This window comes from Cyprinodon tularosa, unplaced genomic scaffold, assembly GCF_016077235.1.
Source record: "Cyprinodon tularosa strain WSP-4 unplaced genomic scaffold, ASM1607723v1 ctg439, whole genome shotgun sequence".
NCBI lineage: Eukaryota > Metazoa > Chordata > Actinopteri > Cyprinodontiformes > Cyprinodontidae > Cyprinodon > Cyprinodon tularosa.
In genome coordinates this window covers 408,957-425,621 of record NW_024039162.1, presented here as the reverse complement: position 1 = coordinate 425,621, position 16,665 = coordinate 408,957, and the positions used below count along the sequence as shown (strand labels likewise).

Here is a 16,665-nt window from a genome sequence, read left to right as displayed (position 1 = left end):
GTCCAAAAAGGTGTGCATGTGTGTTTTGATGAAGCAGTAACCAACATAGGAAGCTGTTCAACAAGCTGTGAAATTTCTTTAAGAGACTGGAATCAAACTCCTGCTCTGTTTTAATCTCACCCGTCTCAGTAAATTCAATAGAGAAAGCTGAGGTCAAACTCATGGTCAAGAGTTGAAATTCAATAATCGACCGCTGAACAGCACAGTTTATATATATATATATATATATATATATATATATATATATATATATATATATATATATATATATATATATATATATATATATATATATATATATATATATATATATATATATAAGAAGATGGATTCTGACCTTTTCATGCACATTTAAAAGCGTCCTGATACACAGGCCCTCATCATATTTCACCAATTAAAATGCAAAATGTGGAGTGCGTTTATATTTTGTTTTTTGAATAGCAAACACAGACTGCATACAATACTGTACATCTAAAAGCAATATTTTCCTATGGATTTTATTTGAAGGAATCAAACAGGGTTTTTAGGAATACAATTTTCTTCATGCTCACAGTTATGAGCTACTTTATGATGATCAATCACATCAAAAAATCACTTTGTGGTAGTAACTTGAAAAATGTATAACTCTCAATGGTATGACTATATTTACTTCTACTTTTGTAACTATGGGTTAAAAACAGCATCACCCAAACTCCTTAATCACAATTCGTAAATTCATACCAACTGTTCCCAGCACCAGATGAGATCTGCCCCACGGCGTGATTATTTTTTGTTTCATCTTTCCCAGGCAGCCTTAATTTATGCTTCTGAAAACAAATCCAAATGGAAACATAAGGGCTTTACTTTAACTGGTTTGTGGTTGATTGGTGAGATTGATTGGGTTAAGCAAAGAGGGGCTGAGGTGGGGGGCTGCAATCCCCACAAGAGAGTGTTTCTCATTATCTTATTGCCGTGGCCAAAATCTTTTACCTTCCTAACACCGGCTTAGATGGATTACATTTTGTTCAAACTGGGTCTTGAGATTTAATTTGTTCTCCTCTTTCCAATGTTTTGTTGAGGACTGTTGAGGCCATCTGGCTTGGAGAGGCCAGCTTAGAACCTAACTGCTGTGCGAGATAATGTGTACATTGAACTCTAAGGGTATGGTGCCTGTTGGACACATATTTCTGAGGCCTTCCTCTCAACTCCTGCCTGATTTACAGACCACAGGTTTTTCCTAATCCCTGTCCCTCTTTGGAGTGATCACACCATCATGAAATTGGGAGACCTGGTAGGGGGTTAAAAGCTGCTCTTTGTGGGAAGGCCATCATGAACTCCAACCTGACAGAGCCACCGCTGAGAGGAGACAAAGCAATGTGGGTCTAGAAGATACTGTCTCAGTTATGGCAGATAGATAGAAAAAGTGTTCATAAAAATAACTTCCTTTCTACACTACTAAAGCTATTCATTATTATTAGATAACACTGGAACAAGTGTGAAAGAGTCCCCTACCATGCTGAAAATGTTACCCTGATGCCTTACTTGAGTTAGGAATAGTGCCAAACCAAGAATTAAGTTTCTTTAGTCTAGTAGCTTAGACTATTTTACAATCAGTGAGGTATGTAGCTTTTATAACATTAATTTCCCTTTAGGTTACATGTCTGGGACAATTTTTCCAAAAAAAAAGTTTCAGAACAGCTGAGTACAACCCAAACTTTGTAAACATGTAAATAGTTCATAGATAAACCAAATGTCATACATGTAATGATAATGTTTTCAGAAATGAAATATGCCTTTGTAGCTTTCCGGAGTCAACCTTTGGTAAACTTAATTCATGTTAGGTTTAGTTGCAAATCAGGTATTTCTAATTAATTTTCACAAAGCTTATTTTTTGTCAACTAATCTGTGCACCTTGCCCCACATTGCTTGAGGAAAACTGTAAACAGCTCTTCAGAAAGATCAGATTTGTAGATTGTATTTCTGACATTCTACCTGTTGGGTATCTGCAGTTTCCCCCAGAGCTGTCCTGGGTCTTTTTCTGGTCTACCTTAGACACAAAACAGCCTTAATTATGGCTGCAAGGCTTAGAGCACATGGCAATATGCAGAAACTAGCCCTCCACACAGCATTTGCAGAGTTGAAGTCCAGACTTGAAGACCCTTTGTTGCATGCCATATCTCATCTATGTGTCAGTATTATCTCTCTCTGTCTGCTGCAAAGAAAAACCAAAAGTGTAAGGAAAACAAACAAAAGTAATTGAGGTCAAGGGTTCCTGGACATGGTCAGTTGTTTAATCCACAATGGCAAATCAAACTCCAAACTTTTAAGACTGCATGAGAATCTTTTGATTATAAGAAAAACAACACTTTCTGTAAATGTTGGATGGGCAACAACACTTTGATGTTATTAAAGGGTTTCCAGTCAAATCAGAAAACTATTGGTTGGATTCATAGTTTAATATTTTCAGGTGCCAGACTTTCTGTTTAATGTAATCCATGTATTTAGAACTCCGTCTGCATATGGTTAGTGCTTGATTAGTGCAGGTTTAAGGAGTTAACATGGTAATTTATAAAAATGAAATAAATAAATAGATAAAAGATCATGTAACTGTTGTTTCTGTCATGATCTTGGTACTGATTACTGGCTTAATGGTTCATTCCATTTACCTACCTTGCTCTGTTCAGTTTGTAAACACTGTTCATCTTATCCACCTGCTCCTGCCTCTATTTCATCTGCTTGCTCCCATTCACCATTGCCAGATAGAGATGGTGAGATGAAGCCTCATGAGGCATTGAACCGTTTGCTTCAACGATCCCCAGAATTCATGAAGCTTCAGATGGACATGTCACCACCTACTGGTCGAGTGCATAACTACAGTTAGTAATATAATTTGTGGTTTTTTTCTTGTTTTCTTTTCCATTTAAGTTCCTTTGAAATAGTTAATGACTGGTGTGTATAATAAAATCTTTTGTAAGTTTTTTTGTGTATAAAATGTCTCAGAAGACAAAAATCATTTAAGGTACACTGTTTTTCTGCCATTTTATTGAAATAAGCTCAAGCAGACAGTGAAACTGCACTTTTTATTCAAAAATAATAGTTTATCCACAGTTTTTGGTTTTATTCAGGTTGGAATTTATGTGTTCAACCAATCTTTTGGCTAAACTGACCAAACTAATTTGGCAGTGTTTTTACCCAATCTATATTTGTAAAAGGGCACATCAATACAAATTAGTCACACAGCAACTTTTAAAAGTCTAAGGTGGGTCGCAAACCAACAACCTCAAGATTGTGGGTCAATGTCTTACAGCTGACACCCCTAGCAATGGTAACTGCAAGCTAGGAAGCAATAGTATTTATTACTTGCGTTACAACTGTAACCAGTGGCTTGCTTACACTCTGATCATTCCATTGTTTAGGCTAAGCAAAATAGTTTTATCCTAAAAGGTTAGTTATTTTTCCAACAAATATATTCTTAGAATATACCCAAGCTCTATCCAACTGACCGCAACTCTCCTACAAACTACCACATCTTGACTGAATACTGAGGCAGTTTAAAGGTTGAAGCTCCGGGCGAGCTGAACCACTTGTAAATCTACCCACGCAGAAAGCATGCTGCAAGCTGGGGAGTATGCAGTGATAGACTTGGGTCTTTGCTGGAGGTAAAGGAGGTTGACGAACAGACCTTCTGAGGCTAAATTAAAAAGACTTTTTTTAAAGCCACAGAAAAACATCTTCAGAGCATTCATTATTTCTACATTTGTTAACATTATTTTGTCTGTGTTCCATTTTGACAAAGAAAGCTTTCCCTCCCACCCGTCCCTGACTGGTTGTCGTGTTTTGATTTCATGGACGACTTCAGCTTTTTTAACTTCAGCGATCACCGCTCTGCTCTCCCCATATGGCGCCGCTGTTTGACAACACCTCAGTTCTATCTGGTAGCACAGGGTGAGAGCAGGGCAGTGAATATCCTCACCGAATGGGATTCACCGCTGGCGACTCCCCTGCCCTTCCCTACAAAGTTTGTATAAGTATACTATGTAAATCCACCACCCACCACCTGCAGACACAACATTTGGTCTAAATGCAAAAGTTTACACAATTTTATGCCTGTGATCAAGCAGTAAATTAGCATCAGTTTTGTAATTCCCACTGCCAACTGTTGACGTAAAGCTTGGCACAGAGTATTTAGAGCATCTTTCAGACCTTTTGATTAAAATTTTAACCTCAACTTGACCTTTATAATACACATTTCAGGGGCAAACTACAAAACTTACTAGTACATATAGAATATTTTAAACAAAAAAAGGAAAAAAGGCAACACTCTTACAGTAAAATGGTTGCTTTTGTTGGGTATTCACTTCTAATGAAGAATAATTAAATTAAAATGTTAAGTTCAATCAAATGAAATGTCCGTTTTGAAATTTATTTTAAAAATACAATTCAAATAAAGAAAGTGACTTACTGGATAAAAACAAAAAAACAAAAACAACATATGAAGACAATTAATTACATATAACTCTGGGAAGTGTAGAAATCTTCCCAGTTGTGTCTGCTATGTAGTAACCGGTTGAGAGTCCCAGCTTAGCCATTCAAAGTTCACTACAGTAGACTAGGCTGCTCATTTGGCACCATCTGCTCCTTTCTCCACACAAAGACAACAGGAGGAGAAGTGTGGGTCTACTGTAGTTTAATGTGCTGTCTGTTAATAGGATTAAGCAGATCCTCGTCTTGTCAGGCTGGATTAAAATATTCACTTTACTAAAGACCTGCGACGGGTAGACATAAACTCCACACTTCCCTCTCACAGACCTGAAAGCCCTCGCATTCATTCCCATTTGATCATTGAAGAGCAATTAAAACAGCGGCTGAGCTGATTAACACTAAGAAGACGGCAAATCTTCTGATGTGTTTAGAAAGAGCACAAAAGGTTTTAGAGTCCTTTTTTCAGTTGACTTACAGATTTCAAAAGCTGTCTGTGTTTCAGAGAAAAACATTGGCTGTAGAGAGTGAACTTTTGTTCTAAAGCATCAGCTTTGATTCTGTTTATTTTAGCTTTTGTTTTTATCCATTCGTTCTTTTTGATATGTGGAAAATATATTGTTTGATATTGTTTTTTGACAAACTTAAGCCCAAAAGATTAAACACATTTTTCATCTTAAATATCCATACTTTTCCAAAACAAAAGGTTGTCCATAACAGTAAAAAGAAAAGTTGAACTTAGAAATTTGACAAATATTTTAATAGTTAAGATATGGGATGGATGATAGACAATTTTGCGAACCTTTCAAAAACCCCATAATGCAGTTCCTTTTTGTTGCACCAAATATTTTTGGAGCCTAGGAGACTTAAACCAGAACAGCACATGAAGACAAACAGGATCAGCAGAGAATATATATACCCTAACCCTAAGGCTGAAGTGTGAAGGGGTCTCAGGTGCAGGGGTGTAAGCCTTAGTTGGCCATATATATACAATGGGATCCACTGATGAAATGTCGCACTTTTGACGAACAAATAGTACAGAACGTCTCCGACCCTGGGTGATCTCAGTACCCTATTAATGAAGTCAAAGCACTGCATCCACTGTTCACTGGACCCTGAAGCATCTCCTGTTGAAATGCTGTACACTGATTTCAGCAGCCTGCATTGATAGACAATTAAAATGACACACAGCTCAAACCCCACAGGGGATCAATGTGTTTTTTTCTTTCTCAAAAGTGTGAGGCCTTTCTACACATTTGTCTAAAAAGCAGCTCTGTGGTATGAAGCAGTTCTTTCATATGCATACTCAGTTCAAATAAGATGACCTTCTGTGGCATCTTCAGACAAGACCTTGTCTCTAAATTATTACTTCTTATCATATTTATGAGTTTAATTAACATACTCAAACAGCCTAACCAAGCATGTCAGAGAGGATGGGTAACCATGCAGTGTGTCTGAAAAACAGCACACAAATGCTGTGATCCTCCTGTTTGTGTTCATGAGTCAGAGATAAAATAAAAAGGTTTCAGATGGTGGATTGCACCTGTCTACATCACCACTCCCAGTTTCTCATCCCCCCTCTCTCTGATCTGCTCTCTTTGAAGTGGCACAGGAGTGCCTCTTGCTCGGGACAATAATCACATTAGCGTGTGATCCCCTCTGAAGAGGTGGCAGAGAGATGACTTGGACTTTGAGAACAGGAATAATATTTGTGTGAACTAACTCAGCGTGCTGCTTTCTCTGCTCAACCTCAGTGATGCTGGCAAATCCACCTGGAAAAAAACTGCACCGCTGCAAGACATGATTGATGGCTCTTATATCGCAAATCCTTACCTTCATCAGACCTCGAAGCAATTTATTTCTGCCAAAGAGTGAGAACTTCAGATGTCCTTGTGGGATAAAAAAAAAAAATGTCTCTTCGGCTGAGTTGTAATCCTTTTTGGTGTCTCAAACATACAGTCAGAGCGATGATTTCACTCTGAGAGATGAAATGAAATGTTCCCTCGCTCCAAAAATGTTTCATTTCAAAATCCTGTTCTGTGCAGCAGCAGAACATCTGGACAGTGTTACTCAGGGTAAGCTGTTTGACACAGTTGCCGGATATGTGGCCCAGTTCCTGTTCCTCTCTACTGCCTGCACTCAAATTCATCAAAAGGAAAGATTTGAGAAGAACGGGTAGACACCAAAGATGTATATATTTCAAACAAAAAATTGAAGAATTCCTATATTAAAATTTTAATGCATTTACTAAAATCTCCCTTTTAATCTTTCCATCTAAATACATAGATTGCAATAATTCTTGACATTGTGTTATGATTCAATGACTGATGAAATATCAGGCCTAAATTAAACTTATCCAAACCAAATGATAAGTAGTTAAACTGGATATGCTGGGTGAACAGAAAGGTTGTGAATTTAACAGTCAAGTTTCTGTTCATATTTTCTCCAAAGTAATGTGTTTCCTGCTAATTAACTCAAACCTGTATTCAAATAACAGTCAAGCCCACAACTTTAACATATGACACCATTCCTGATTACGAAATCTAAAGCATTGGTTTCAAGTAACTAATGAAACAGTTCCCTTTACTGTTTTGATGTCAATTTGCTTTGGCAAGAAGCGCAGCACAGAAACACCATTTTCCTCACATGTGGATACAGTCTGTATTTGTTCAGTGTGTACTCTGGAAGCCATCCACCTCCTCTCTATTGTGTCTTTAGTCTGCTGCTAAAACCTGAAAAGATTCAGGTTGTCTGAGGTCAAAGCAGCAGACTGTTACAGCTGAAAATTTGATTCAAAGGTGAAAGATTATTTTTCATTCTGATATGGCAATAGCTGTTTTTCATTTCACTATGTTATTTTGCTGAATGATTAACCACTTTCATGATTTTGTTCAATAAAGATGCAAACAAATCACTATTCAAAGAAAGGTTAAAGTATTACTTCTAGTAGTATTACTAGTAATACTAAAGAGGCCTAGTCACATAGAGTGACTATATGAATCCCTTTGGCAGTAGCTCACGTTGGTTAAATACAAAAACTTTCAAATTAAATTATGGCGCCTTGGGTGCTTATTTTATTTTATTTCTGTGTTTAACAATTTAATTTTGGTTAATTTGTTAGTAAACTTAACACTTTTTGGTATATGTCAAAACAAGTCCTTGTAACCCAATGTATGATATTGTACATACATCCAATGTGTAAACAAGGAAGTAATTAAGATTGAGTTTAAAAGAAAATACAAAAAAAATTTGATACCAAGAAGGATAAAGCCTGGTTTATGCTTGATATATCCACGAGATCTGTGCAACCAAATTATTTAAATTTACATCCACACCCCTCCGCAGGGCCGGATATACAACACTGTCACATATAGTAGAAGAAATTGTAAATATCAGGACAGGTCTGCATTAAAAAAACATGGTGGACAAGCTACAGCTCCTACTGGTAAGAGTTCACCAATTTAAAGATTTCTATTGATTTCACCCATGAATATTACTATGATCAACAGGGTGTAAAAAAAAAAACTTTTGAAAAAAATTACTTGGATGACACAAAGAAGCTTTGAAAATGTTGGGAATAAGCTGTGTTTTCTAATTTTTAATATTGTGTCGGGTTGTAAGCTGGTTTAATCTGTGGGGAAGACCTCCACCTAAAGTCAGTATTAGCAACAAGGGAAAAGCAGCATTGAGTATAGAAGCTGCAGACTTTGTGCCAGTGCATCTAATTTCCCCACAGACCATACATAATTAAGCATACTTAGTATTTCTTGTAGTAGTACACAACATACTATATGAACATTAGTGTTCACTGAATTAGACTTAGACACATTTTATTGTCATTTTGTATTAACAGACAGTATACAAAACAAAATTTTATTTTGTACAGCTTTCAGAACTTTTTCATTCCATAAAGTGCAGCAACGATCAAATTAGGAGCTAAAGCCTAGGAAGCTGATCCTGCCCCCATATAAACATTTTTGTGTCGGCTTAGTGCAAAAATTATTTTTAAAAAGGACTAAGTTGAAACTGGATAATCAGGATATACTGTTGATTTAATTTAATATGAACATATTTTAATTGGTGGTGGTTTAGGTATTAGCTTGAGAAAATTCAGCTAATTCTTATAAAAAACTGAAAACTATGATGCACACATCATTACAAATGTATGCAAAACTGAGTCAATGCTCTATATCTGCTCTATATTCTATTCTATTCTAAAATGGAAAATTAAATGTTCTGCACTGTGTTATTTCCATTAAATAAAAAATACAATGAAAATTGCACTTAAATAAGTTTGTGTTGGGATCTGGAGGTCTGTCCACCTTTCTCCAGCAGAGGGCGCCCTAGGTCTCCTGGAGCTGAAGCTGACAACCACACCTGCAGCTCATTGGCTCATCAGGAGACCAGCATTTAAGCAGCGGCAGGACAACACTCCAGTGCCAGAGTGTTAAGCCAGTTACGGTTAGCAAGCCTGAGCCAACCAGCCTGTCTGAGTCTCTGACTCCCCTGAAAACCAGAATCGGAATCTAACAAGTTTTTGTCCTCTCTGCTTCTTAGAAAGAAACCTGACTGAACCCTGGAACTCTGGAAGAGTTTTCTCAGCTGAAACCTGCCTGCCTGCTCTCAGAATCACTTCTGTCCTCAAACTATCTGAACCTGCCTGTCCGCTCTCAAGAAGAGAACTGGAAGAAACTTAGAACCTGAACACTGACAAGTCTAAAGTCGAGCCCTGCCGTTGCCTAGCCCTCTGCCAACCATCTGCCTCTGGACCCTCCTGGTTCCCTCCCTCTGCTGCTCGGCCTGAACCACATTACAGGTACAGACCTGCACAACTCCTCTGACAAGATCAACTGCGTCCTGGCTAACCTAACTATCCCCCTCTGCAGAGAACCCTATGTGACCAGTCCTGCATCTGTTTCCCAGCATCAAGTTAATTAACTTTGTGTTTTTTCAATAAACAGTCAAACTTTTCATCTGACTCCGTTTGTGTTCTGCATGTGGGTTAGGAACCTTAATCCCCTCATGACAGTTTGTGGGCACGATAACTCATGAGATATGTCCATATTTCAGCCAAGGCACTAGTTGGCACCATCATAATCCAACTACTTCCAGTCTTATTCATTTTTTTACAAGCTGCAGATCACATGACTCGTGTTTCCGTTGTAGTTCCAAAGTGTGTCCATTGTTTTGAGAATTATAATAATTTCAATATCACGGAAAAATCCCCCATCACAGCAAAACATTTTTTTATTGAAAAACGACTTTCGAAATTGCAGTGTTTCCATTTAGCAAATGTATTTTTGTAATTACAACTTGAAAAATTTGATGGTTAATTGAAATGCAGAAACTCATTTTGAAATTTGTAAATCATTATTAAATTAAATCATCATTTAAATGAAAATGCAAAGATGGAGGAAATGGTTCTCTGTGAAGAGCACACAGCAAGGAGAAATGGGCAAATGGTTAGTGGATCAATCAAAAAATTTAAAAACTGTAGATACCTGTACTCTACAAGGCTGAACTTATGCACAACAATCTTTGGTGTAGAAGACACGTTGGGAGAAAGCATAAATTACTTTGGTAAAAATGAGAAACAAAAACTGTAAGGCACAAAACAGGCTTAAATCTGAGGTGGACCTTCGCCAAGATAACTGAGAAATTGCACAGGCAAGAAATCTAAGAAGCTTTTCAAAAAGGACAATGTATATTCTAAAGACTGCTACTACAATACAGAGCTAAACTTCGTAAGAGTTTCTGGTCATTTTGCCCCCTTTGCAAAGTCTTACACTAACAAACCTGTAGACACAGAGCTGTAAGAAGATAGCATGAAGGCTCCCAGCCTCTTATAAAACTTGGTGTAGGAAATGTTAACAGACTTTAAAATACAGCTACAGTTGGTAACATCCAATTTTTTCTAAAAATCTAGAGAAATCTCTCTACCAGTTGCTATCCATACTGAGCTTACCATGTTAACTACACCAATCACTAATGAAAGATGCAAAAGGGAACTTAAATGTCAACTCAAAAATGTTCTACTTCTATTTATTGAGTAAAACACTGCTTCACAACAAATGCTCTTCTATACATACTACATCAATAACTCTCGGTTATAGCTCCACATATAACTGATTAATGACCCCTGAACCTAAATATTGTTAATCATGTGCTCTATAGCCCTTAAAGAGAAACTAAAACCAAAGGAAATCAGTAATGCCGGATCAAACAGGAAAACTCCAATCAGTGCAGATCCAATGCTGATTGCTTTGATCCTGATACTGTTTATCTTCAGTTTTGAGCCTGTATGGAATTCCTGCACCAAGCATGATGAGCAGATATAAACATGTGAACCCTTTGCTCGCAGTACCACAGAACTGACACAGCTATGAACCTAGAAGAGCCAGACCTTCCTGCAATGCCATGCAGGAGGATTACAATTCCATGCATGTGCCAATGCAGGATTTGAGTTTTTCCCTGTTTAGGGTGAATATATTGATGTGCCTGGAACAATCACTCTTATGGCTGAGCTAATATACCAGATCTTGCCTGTCTACTAATAAGGCCAGTTTCTTGTGGTTAAAACAACGGTCTATCCTGTCTATGAACTTTTAGAAATAATTCTGAATCTACTGCTCCTATAAATCTCACCTTGGCATGGTTGAAGACCAACCCGATCCACATCAACTCCAAGTTCTAATCAATACTTTACAGAGCCTCTAGCACAGCATTAAAAAATAAAAATTTTCCATCTAAATGCAAACAGATAAAAATCTTCAGGGTAAGAAATATTTCTAATAAATGGAAAAAAAAAAGGCAAAGGCTAAAACCTTTTATTGAAACGAATGTAAAGAAACAGAAATGCTACATTCTGGTAAGTGAATTGTTGATGAGACCTGAATTTAATGTGATCTCAAATAGTCTTCTAAATTCTAGCAACTGTAAAAGAAAACTGACTTCTCTGTTTATTTAAATTGATCAATCAATCAATGTATAATGCCATTTGTACTTAGGTTGTAAAATAGCATTGCTATCTCTAGTTTCAGTATTAGTAAAGACGTTTCCTCATACATCCATCACCATCCCAGTGACATCTTAATGCTCCCCCAGCTTTAACTCCTACTTCAGTGAACACAAACATTCATACTTTATTGGTATTCCAGTATCATTCCTCTTTGAATAAATTATTTTTGTGCTTTTCACAGTGAATCTTGGATTTTACTCTTTTTTTAATTTTACACCTCTGCTGGAAGGTGCATACTTGTTTAGCCCCAATATTTCTTTGTGTAACCATTGCATACATTAGCACTATCATACTCTTGACCACACAGTTTTGCTATGGTAAAAATACACATAAGGGTTGTATCTGCTAACAAGCAAAGCAAAAGAAGAAAACATAAAACACGAAAACAGCAAATAATTTGGCAGCAGGATGCATAAATTTTTTAGAACAACTTGCTGCTCAACCTCAATGAGCAACCAAGCACCAATAGCATTACTTTGCAAAAGACAACAAAACCCTTCAATTGCAGGATAACAATAAAGTGTACAGCAATGGTATAAAGCTGGGAGAGCTTACTCCTAAAATAATAATAATAACTGCTCACAATACAGCAATTTGCAAAAAATGCTGTATCAAAAAACACACACTGGCTTTCAAAAGATGTATGTATCTTGCATTCTACAAAAAAAAAAAAAAAAAAAAAAAGATAAAACCTTCTCTAGGTTGATGTCCAAATGTAGCTGCAAAATTTAAAGTCAGTGTATAGTGCAGCTGGAATAACCAACACATTCCTTGGTACATATAAACAGGAATCCAAGAATACTTTAGGGTTACTTACAAGATCTGACTTTCTCATTCTCAGCCCAGTTCCCCATGAGAAGAGTAGCAATGTCTTTTTTTTTTTTTGAAGTTAGTAAAAATTCAGAGAAAAATGAAAAAAAGAGTTATGATAGTTGTGATTTCTAGAGAGAGGAAAAAAATCTGGGCCTGCTCTACTGTATGTTGTATCATCCAAGCTGGAGATAGAGGCAAAGAAGCACTGCTGTCACATATGTTGCCAAAGCCTTTAGTTTGGCAAAGAAGCTCATTAAGCTACTGACAATCAGTCCCACAAAAGCCGCTCTAAAGGCTATTCAGCAGGGGGTGCGCAAAGCAGAGTGGAGGAATGTGATTCTCATCTTGCAGCCCACCCCTTCCTATATTAGCATATTGTAAGGCATTTGATGCACCTGTAGGCTCAGCTAAAGTGTTTATTTACATTTATCTACTGGAAGAGCCATTATAAGCAGTATCCAGGATTTGAGCCCAGACTCCCCACTGACTGGTAGTCTATTGAGTTTTGCTCCTGCTGCAAGCTGGTTCTGTTGGCCACTGACAATCTGCTTAATTGCTAATACTTCTGGAGACTGTCAGGCAGCATTAGTCCTGTACTTTAATGGACAATCCTTTTGTATTTACCATCTTAATGCAGGAAAATGTTCAAAGTTTGATTTCCACATTTTTATTTACACAGTTAGCTGGAGTCAGCCTGACTTATCATAGAACCACCATAATGAACCGGAAATGGTTGAGCTTTGCAAGTGTTGAGACTGTTAGTAAGAGTTTTCAACAATAAAAGAAAACCAACACAGACTCTCTCCCACGACATGCAGGAGGAGTGAGAAGGCGAATCCCAGGCTGGATGATGTATGATGTGGACTCACGACAGAGGCTTGGGTTTAAAGGGGGAAAAGAGGCAGAAAATGAAAGGAGGGAGGAGGGTCATGCTTGAATTATGCTGATGTGGGTTGTAACCTCAGTGAAAAAAGCTAGCCAAGCACGGTGCTTGGACAGAACTTGCAGCCTTAGATGACTAGGTTGTTACCTCAGTGGGCTAAGAAAAACTGACAGTTCTAATGAGATGATGTACCATTAGTCGGGTTTAGTTTTTAACACATTTTCAAATGAAATGAAATTACATTTAAAATTTAAACATTTTAGTTCACTTTTGTCCGGTTTTATTGGTGTATCTCAGAATAATTCTACAAAAGAACACTTTAAATATTGGACCTACCATTCAAAACTAGCAATAAAATAAATTGGTAAAAAAAAATGTTATACTTTTTTTCACTGCAAAACCATTTAATGTAAGTAGATCGTTTTTTTCTTAAAATAAGTGATCAGGTAAGTAAGAGACTTTGCAAATGGGTTTAGACAATTTATGTTTAAAAAAGGAAAAAAATCAATTGTCTTATTTCAAGTGGATAATATCCAATCATCTTTTTTAAAGGCAAAATACTAATTCCATTGGCAAATAATCTTATTTACCTGCTCAGATTAAGGGTAAACACACTTATTTTAAGATTTTTTAAACTTATTTTTAGATTGTTTTTGCAGTGTACTTCTCGTCTGTAAAGATACGCACTGAGACAAATTTAGCTAGATGTTTTAATCTTGCAAATTGAGGAAACTTTTTGACAGTCCTTGCAAAGGAAACCCTGATACTGCAGGCTCAGATTTTGGTCTGATGAGGGGGTAGGAGGGTAATGTCATCTCATAATGAAAGCAGTCAGCCAAAGTCAGTAACTGAGAACACTCTCACTTCTCTGCACAGCCAGTGCCAGAGCCTGTGAGCCCATAAGCTCTCTTTGAGCTACAACAGGATGGAGCCTCCATTATGGCCACACAAACAGAAGGAAGCCTTATGAACTTTGTACAAATGCTTAGTGCTCCGGGGCTGGACGGTTCTGGAAGCCGGACGGTATGGGCTGGTCTCGAGGTGGGCTGCCAGTTCCGAATAGCTTAGTGTTGGTGCACTTGGGCCAGACAAACCTCACATTGTCCTTGGCATAGCCTCTTTTCCCCTTTCTGTCCACCACTCTGGCTTATTCACAGACTAAGCCAGACTGATTAAATGATCTGAACATGACTATAAGAGGGTGAGAAGGCAAACATTTATTCACACCAGGAACCCAACAGAAAATAAAACCTGTAAAGAAAAATGGACAATTTTCTGCTCTCACTGTATTTGGGTGACATTTGTCATAAACTCTGACCTCATGCTTGCAGATATACTACAAACATTCAATATATTTCTTTAATCCACTGTGTCCCGTAAACTGTTCATGTGAGTCTTAGTTTATGACACTTCTCTTATCTGCCTCCAGCAGAAATCACAAAACCTTATCTGACATTACAAGATGAGGGTTAACAGCCGTACGGTGAGAATGGAGTTAACCTAATGCTCTCTTTGCCTGCTGAGTCAGCTAAGCAAAAGAAAGCTTAATTAGAAAAAAAAAGCATGACTAAGGTTTCAAAATAAAGCCAGGTTCTTTTTACAGAGGAAAACAACTGCAGATGGTTTTCCTGTACAGCGTATGGCTTCCATACAGTGTTAACATGAAGCCATGTGTTTCCAAAGCACTCATGTGTTGCATTAAAATCTCCCTCAACCTGTCAGTATAAGATAAATGCTGCAGCTTTGATGGGTGTTTTTAAAAAATGAGTCGAGGCAGAGCCATCAATACTCCCCAAGGACAGGCAGGATGCTGAGGAAGCATTAAGACTGATTTACACTTTTCTCCCTGTTTGGCAAATTTGAAGCTTTCATGCAGAGCGGGGCTTTTAATTGAACTTTGGGCTCACAGCCCATTTTACCCAAAAAGACGTCTGTTAGTCAGTCTGTCAAAAACGGTCAATAAGCCTCTAACCTGGCACTGGGAGATAGAGGCTGAACAACCTTCCTTTGACCGACACCAAAGTCTTCATTCTACATTCTGAATCAATATGAAAACCCATTCTTTTTTCTGTTCAATTTTTCTTTGCATCACCATGGTAACATGTACCCCATCTTCATTCTTATTGCTGAGGTTTTAAAAGTTTCACAGGGTTGCAGCATTCTAGGGCTGAGCGCTACAGCAAAGCTTGTGTAGCAGTCATTACAATATTTAAAAGTGCATTATGAACATTTTACCTATTGTAACTGAACGGTAAACTGTACATTACTCAAAAACCTGTTTTCATGTCACTATATATGAGTAAAAGACTAAACCCCCAAAATGAAACTCTAGATCTTTATCCTAATCCCACTGATCAAAAATGTATGGTGCCCAACAAAAATATTTATTCCCCTTTTCTCTACATTCCAAGCACAGACATTGAAGAATTGTAAAGTGGTGTGATGGAGGAGCTAGTTTACAGCTGGCAATTTTACACAGAAAGTGATGCACATCGTTGGCATCAGACATATATTTAAAAAATCAAATTAGTTTCTATCAATAGATCTACACAGAATGCCTCTGAAAGGTTTGGCAGTGAATTTCAGTATTTACTTATTTCTTATTCAGAAATTCCTCAGCACGTCACCAATCTGGCACTTATGAAAGACAGCCAAGAAGAAGCTACTTTTGAACCAAAAGTACATTCTGTTTAAAATCTAGAAAAACTCAAATATATAGGAGAATGTGTCCTGGTCAAAAGAAGCAAACTCAAAATGTAACCTTCATACACATTATACACCATCTGGCCTCTTGACACACCATCCTAACAATGCTGATGGCAAAAAACTGATTCTTCCTTTTAGAAGAGGAAAAGAAACTGTCAAAAGATGACAGGAATTACATTTGTATGAAAAACTCTAATTTAGTCACACTTTTCTTGTTATTATTTGTAAAATAACTTAAGAAAACCCTATACCATTGCCCTTCAGATTTAGTATTATGTAATACTTTTGCATGAATCCCCAATGAAAATAATTGAGTATGTTTCATAAAGAGACAAAAAATGAAAAACGGCAATTTCAAGGAATGCTTTAAAGAAGCCTCTGCAGACAAGCAGTACAGTTGTAAGGACATGTAAGGACAGAGATAAGGTTCTGCCAGACTATTCCCCTGCTCTCTCAGTGAGTCTCCCGGCCACTGCAGATGGTAAGCTCAGCGATTGTGGCAGCAATAGGGGGGATCTCTAGTCCTGATTAGCACACCTACTGAACACAATGTGCACAGTCCGTATGTTCCATCTCCTTGGGTGCCGTACAATGTGTTCAAAACCTCAAAGTACTTAGTAAATAAACCCCAAAAGGCACTGAATGTGATCTCTATGTATTTCTATAATTTGTCATATTCAATTGGACTTCTAGATCTCAAATGTGTCAGGAAAATTTACACTGAATTTTCAAACAGCAATATTGAGTGACAATTAATCCTTAAACATGCCAAAATATAAAGGAACCA

At 37.3% G+C, this 16,665-nt stretch overlaps 1 protein-coding gene across 14 annotated transcripts in view; it reads right to left on the bottom strand.

The window, feature by feature from the left end:
- The window catches only part of chl1b (cell adhesion molecule L1-like b), a 106,522-nt gene that overhangs the window by 50,906 nt on the left and 38,951 nt on the right, over positions 1-16,665 (bottom strand). The window contains exon 1 of one of the 14 annotated variants that reach the window (XM_038299864.1): positions 12,294-12,476. The exons of 12 other annotated variants lie outside the window; for them this stretch is intronic. The gene's annotated coding sequence lies outside the window, so the exon portion shown is untranslated. Of the gene's footprint in view, positions 1-6,291; positions 6,411-12,293; positions 12,477-16,665 lie in introns of those variants that run through there. One more of the 14 variants, XM_038299865.1, reaches the window with a different exon arrangement.